Source organism: Lagenorhynchus albirostris, chromosome 13, assembly GCF_949774975.1.
Source record: "Lagenorhynchus albirostris chromosome 13, mLagAlb1.1, whole genome shotgun sequence".
Classification (NCBI taxonomy): domain Eukaryota; kingdom Metazoa; phylum Chordata; class Mammalia; order Artiodactyla; family Delphinidae; genus Lagenorhynchus; species Lagenorhynchus albirostris.
Window position 1 is genome coordinate 3,997,088 of NC_083107.1, and position 6,000 is coordinate 4,003,087.

The window sequence follows — 6,000 nt, forward strand, 5'->3', positions numbered from 1 at the left end:
CCCTCTGATGGGCTAAGCCTCTCTTCTCTTATACTTACCTTATATGGTTGTCTTAGAACCAAATGAAGCAACATATGTGAAAATTGCTGTGTTGACTGGAGGATGCATTTCAAAAGCTTGTCACCACCATCAAGGATAATAGTACAGCAGTAGATAATATAACACTATACTAACATACTAATAGTAAGAGGACTAGTATTTAAAATCTTTGCTGCTGAGAATTCCCTTGCGGTCCAGTGGTTAGGACCCTGCGCTTCCACTGCAAGGGGCACCGGTTGGATCCCTGGTCAGGGTACTAAGATCCCACGAGCCGCATGGTGTGGCCAAATAAATAAATTAATTAATTTAATTAAATCTTTGCTGCTAAAGGAAAACGTGACCTCAGAGAGGTGTGCTTTTCTGCTATTCGTCGTTCGTTTTATGCCCTTTGGCCCTTGTCCAAGAGGTGCAGCAGCTTCAGATGAGACCCAGAACAACAAAGGGCAGGAGACACTGCAGGAAGATGGTGCCGGCGGAGGACTCTTTCCTCCCTGCCCCCATCCCCCTCGGGTGCCTCTCCCCCAGGCGGGCTCAGCTCCCCTGCCAGTACCACAGTGACAATATGAGATATCGCATCTGAAAGAAGCACAGCCAAATATTTGATTTGGACGATTACACTGAAGATGCCTCATCACAACTGTGGGTGCCCAGATTACCAACTCCTTGCTCTTGGCTTCCGTACACTGTGCAGTGAGTACAAACTGCACAGAGAGCTCATTACAACACGGATGGAAGGGATCCCAAATGGCTGATGTGCAGTGTCTTGTTTGGGGAAGGAGTTCACTGATGAGGAATAAGCTGCGGAGGCAAAATGCTGTTGTTTTTCCTGTCAAGGCAAATGGTACTAAGCACATGGCAAGCGCGTTTTAATTTTTTTTTTTTTTCCTTTCTAACTTGGATTCAGAAATCCTTGGCTATGAGAAAGCAATTCTTTTTCAGGCAGTAGTCGCCATGACTTTTAACCTTCCCTCCTTGACACACCACTGTCTCCATTTCTGTTAGCATCAGTGACAAATATTACAGATCCTGAAGGATCTCTAGTCTCAGCTGTTTCGCCCCCTCCCCTTCCGGTATTAGCTGTTTCTGACACCCTCTTGGGTTCCTGTTTCAATTTGACTGAAACGTAAATAAAACCATTGTGCCTCATTAGCGACGAACAATACCTTCTTTATAGTTTTACTCCATGGGGATAGTATCCTTTAAACGCTATGCAGAAACTCTTAACGTCCCTAAAGAAGAAAGGAGACCAGGACTTCAGATTTCCCCACATCTGATTGCAAAATGAAAGGTACACTGTGTTTTTATTTTAAATGTATAAAAGCGAATTTCTCATTCAGAAGTATCCAGTCTTCCTGTCATTGCTTTCAGTGATAATAGTTGTTATTAGAAAATCCTGGAGGATCACTGAAATGCAAGATTGGTGAGACTTTGGTCATCACACACATACATACACACACACCTCACATTCACAGACATTAATTATGTGAGAACATAAATAGATGCACGTGCATCAACGCGGAATCCTGATGAGGTTCACATTTTGTATCTAGGGTTGTTTATCTTCGCATGTATTCACATACATTTCCACTTGCGTACAAACACAAGTATATCGCATGCCAACTTGTATATATACCTAAATCTAAGTCTTTAGAATGATCTAGAAAAAGGATTAAAGTGACCAGATGCGCGTATGTTTTAATAGATGTCCCTTCTTGATTTTCATAGCCTGACCTGAAAAAAAACATCAAATCATAATAAAGGATGCAGGATAATTTGCTTCTGCTGTCGAGTTAGTTTGTTAGCCCTGCGTTAATCATGCCAAGGTTGTGGGTTTGGTCCCCAGGCAGGCCATTTACTTCTGTTCAGCTCCAGAGCACCAAGCTGCACTTGAACCCACATCAGTCATGAGATGAATGCACCACAAAGACTTGAGGTTGAGCATGTGAGGTCTGGAATAGACTCCGTGGCTGTAAAGCCCAGCTCTCCACTCCCCAGATATGTGATTTCCAACGTTACGTAGCCATCCTAAGCTTCCATCTCCTCATCTGTAAAATTGGAATAATAATTATATTTCTCTCCTCAAACTGCTGTGGAAACTAACTGAGAACACACACAGCACAGAGCCTGCCGGGGATGGAGGCTGGGACAAGAGATGGTATCAATATTCATCACTTTGTTACAGGGAACTAAGCAGTTATGTTGAGTGGATCATATAAATTCCATCCAGCGATCACAGCTCAGGAGCAAGTTTGAAACCCAGGATCATGAGTTTGAAGAATTTGCTTCCTGCAAATTCAAAACGAATGGAAAAATAACTGGCTTATTCCCCAGCTCTCTATTCCCTGATTAATTATTTGAAAGGTTTACAAAACGAATTCCACAGCTTAAAGCCCAATTAAACCTTGCGTGAAAAAGTGAAAAAAAATCAATATATATAGTATAAACTTCAAAAAATATATAGTCAACTTGTCAAGGAGAAATATATGCAGAGAAGAAAATTAACTGTATTCTCCATGCATTCCTATTTCAACTCTACTTTCTACTGTCTTTTCCACTAGTATTGCTCTTATAATTTCACTGAGTCCCCCAGAAGAGCTTTTAGTAGAAAGTGGAGTCATTCAATTACTTTATCTAAGTCCTAATTCATCTATGTTAATATCATAAATAAGATACTATGTGATGAACCTAAATGTTTTTTGGATATATTAGGTAATTTTTCTATGTGATGATTTACCTGCTATCATTAAAACTGATTCTAGAAGGATATTCAGTTTGAAACGTACTATAAGTCCCAGACTCCCTTTTCTTTTTCTGTGTTCACTAATATTGTAATTTCTTCTCACAGTATTGGTTTGTGTTGCTTCTTTGGATTAATTTTTCCATATGTTTCTAATTCCCTCTCTAGAGAAATCAAGGTCACGTATAAACAAAACCTCAACTTGTTAAAAAGTAGAAAAAAGAAATCAAACCAATTATTTGCCATCATTTCCCACCTTTATATTTGTTTCTCCCACCAGATAATCATTTAAATGAATTCCACTTGTGATACTGACATGGTCTATTTTATAATTAGCTAACATAACCTAAATCTTAAACAAAGTGTCTTATAGAACCTCTAGCATCTTAGAACCACTTGGAACAAATTCTTTTTAGCACTTACCAAAACCTTCTCACAGAGAGCTTCTGGAAAATTATTGAGTGTTTCCAAAAAGCTCAATCCAATTTAAAATGTTTGTATTACTGACTTATTCTACATTTTACATCTACATGTAGCTTTACCATTATTTATGCAAATTCATCTTCCTGTTCCTTCATCTTAATTTTCTCTAAATTTCTGTTGATTCAATCTCTTTTCCTTCTTATACTAAAATAAAGTGAAAAAAATTAAAAACTAAAATTTCCACCCATGGTACATTTAATAAAACCAAACAATGAAGTTTTATTTAAATTACCTCCTCACCTGATATTTAAATATCAAAATGTTCAAATCAGACCACAGACAACATGTATGAAAGGGTAGCACCTATGTTGAACTCAAAATCTTATCTCTTACCTGCTAGTAAATATAATGTGATTATCACCTGTCAGGGGGTGTAGAAATGAGAGAATTTTCCAAATATGGATTCATCTGCATTTTTTAAAAGTAGTAAAGAAAGAAATAAAACTACTATGAGATGTTGTTTACTAAGATGCTGGTTACTCCTCTTGGGACTTTTGCTGACAGTTTAATGAGGCTTCCTAAAAATAGCACCCGGCATAGAGATTTACACTGACCACACAGGAAAGCAAGAATAAAACATCGTGGGGTGGAGAGGGCCAAATCTCTCCCTTCTGTCTTTTCCCCCCGGTGAATGTCTGCTAAAGCTTAGCTAGTAAGACTGGTATCTGTCATCACCCAGTTGCTGTGCTCTGAGTGCATTAGGGGCACAATGAAAACAGACCCCAGTCCCTGTAGTGAGCCCACAAAGGATGCTTGAGAATTTGAAGATGTTCTCCCTGCATCCAGAGGCCAAGGCAGTGCCTTTTTTGGTCGGGGGACTGGGATTTTGGTGTACTGTTCCCCAGCATGGCTCTATATGATTTTTCAGCTATGGCATATTAGGAGGATGGGGAGATACCAAAAGAACATTTTAATAAAGAACAGTATAACACTAATCTGGAGATTGGAGCAAGAAGGACTCCAGCACAAATCAATTTCCTTTCCACTGGTATGTGGTAGTCCTGGGCCAAGGTTGTGAAGCAGGGTATTATTTGTAGCAACCATGGATAAATTATTTTCTGGTTTCATGCTTCGATTTTTAACCAATTCATGTTGCTCATGGCAAAAAAGAATAAATAAACAAACAAACAGTCCAAGGAAAGGTGGAAAGCACAGGAAAGGCGATGAAGCTTTTCTTAAGATTTAATGAGTGCTGGAAGGGGATTCCACTCAGGGAGAGAAGGTATCGCAGAAGCCGAGGGCTGCTGAGATGTTTTCTGCGGCATCAGTGGCTGAAGTGGCTTCGTGTGGTCCTTCCTGCTACCCGGTACCTCCTATCTTGTGATGCGCAATAAATATTAATGGAAGATGAAAAATGCATGAAGAGGCAGGCAGGAGCCTAGTGCCAGAGGAAAGGAGAGAGAAAACTGGAGAAGGCTTTCACTCCCATTTCAATCTGGGTAAATGTAAGGAGTCCGAGAAGCATGAGGAAATCCTCAAAACTGAAAGCATAGGAATGGGACGGGGCAGCAAATTGATAATGATTTTTTAATTATTCTAAACCTGCTTTTGCTACCATTATATGGTTTGAAAGGAGCTTCATCATGACTTATTTTTCAAAAACTCTGAGAACAGGGGGAATGAGACACAAATCAAAGGGCAACAGAAAATCAAAGTTGTGGAGGAGTTCAGCTTTGGAAAAAACATGTAATGAAAAACGGAGGGAAAAAGAAAATGCATAAAATACTGAAACATAAGTAAGATTTGAGACGCAAACACCAGGGAAGGAAAGAGAACATGGGACAGGTTTGCCTTTAGTTTTTGTTTTGCTTTTTAAGTTGGTATTAGAGATCATGCTTAATGAGATTTTGGGTTGGGGAAAAAAAAAGTTTACTGCCATTTCAAGCAAAAGACAGCCCGTGCTAGGGATGATATTTCCTGCAACCACGGCATCGTTTGCTGACGTTCTGAAACTCAGGGTGTTCTGAAGCCCCGCGCTGATACTGTTGAAGCCAACAGGAGAGCAGGTGCTTGAGTTACAGAGTCTGCAAGTTAGGGGACCATGGCTAATTCCTTCCTTAATACACTTGTCTTGTGTATACTTGTTGTTTGTTTTTAATAAGATTTTTTGACCTAGGAAGGGTCTTTAGACAATTAATATAGAGGAAGATAAAGGAAAGTAGAAGAGAGAAGAAGCAGATAGTTTTTAATGATAACAGAAGTATATCAGTGAGTTCTTTATTTTGGTAAAACAATTATTTGGATGATAAGAATAATAATACAATTTTTTACTGTTTTAATTTGTCATGTGTCATCAGGCCTCAGTATAACCAGCCACTGCACTGTTTACATGTATCATGATGTATTTAACATAAGCCAATTTTAATTTAATTAATCAACAGATTCAATGACGATGATGATATCCTTTGTAAATAATGTCTATGATGAACATTTTAATGCCTGAAAGTAAAATTGCTGGGGCAAAGAGTGCAGAGTTGTTACCGATATGGGAAAAGGGAAGATGTCAACAATAAAGTTTAAAAATAACTTAGCAAGGCAGTGTTATAAAGAAGGAAACAGTTTATATCCTGTTTAGAGAAAATTAAGATGAAGGAACACGAAGATGAATTTGCATAAATAAAGGTAAAGCTACATATAGATGTAAAATGTAGAATAAGTCAGTAATACGAACATTTTAAATTGGATTGAGCTTTTTGGAGACACAACAATTTTCTAGGAGCTCTCTGTGAGAAGGTTTTGGT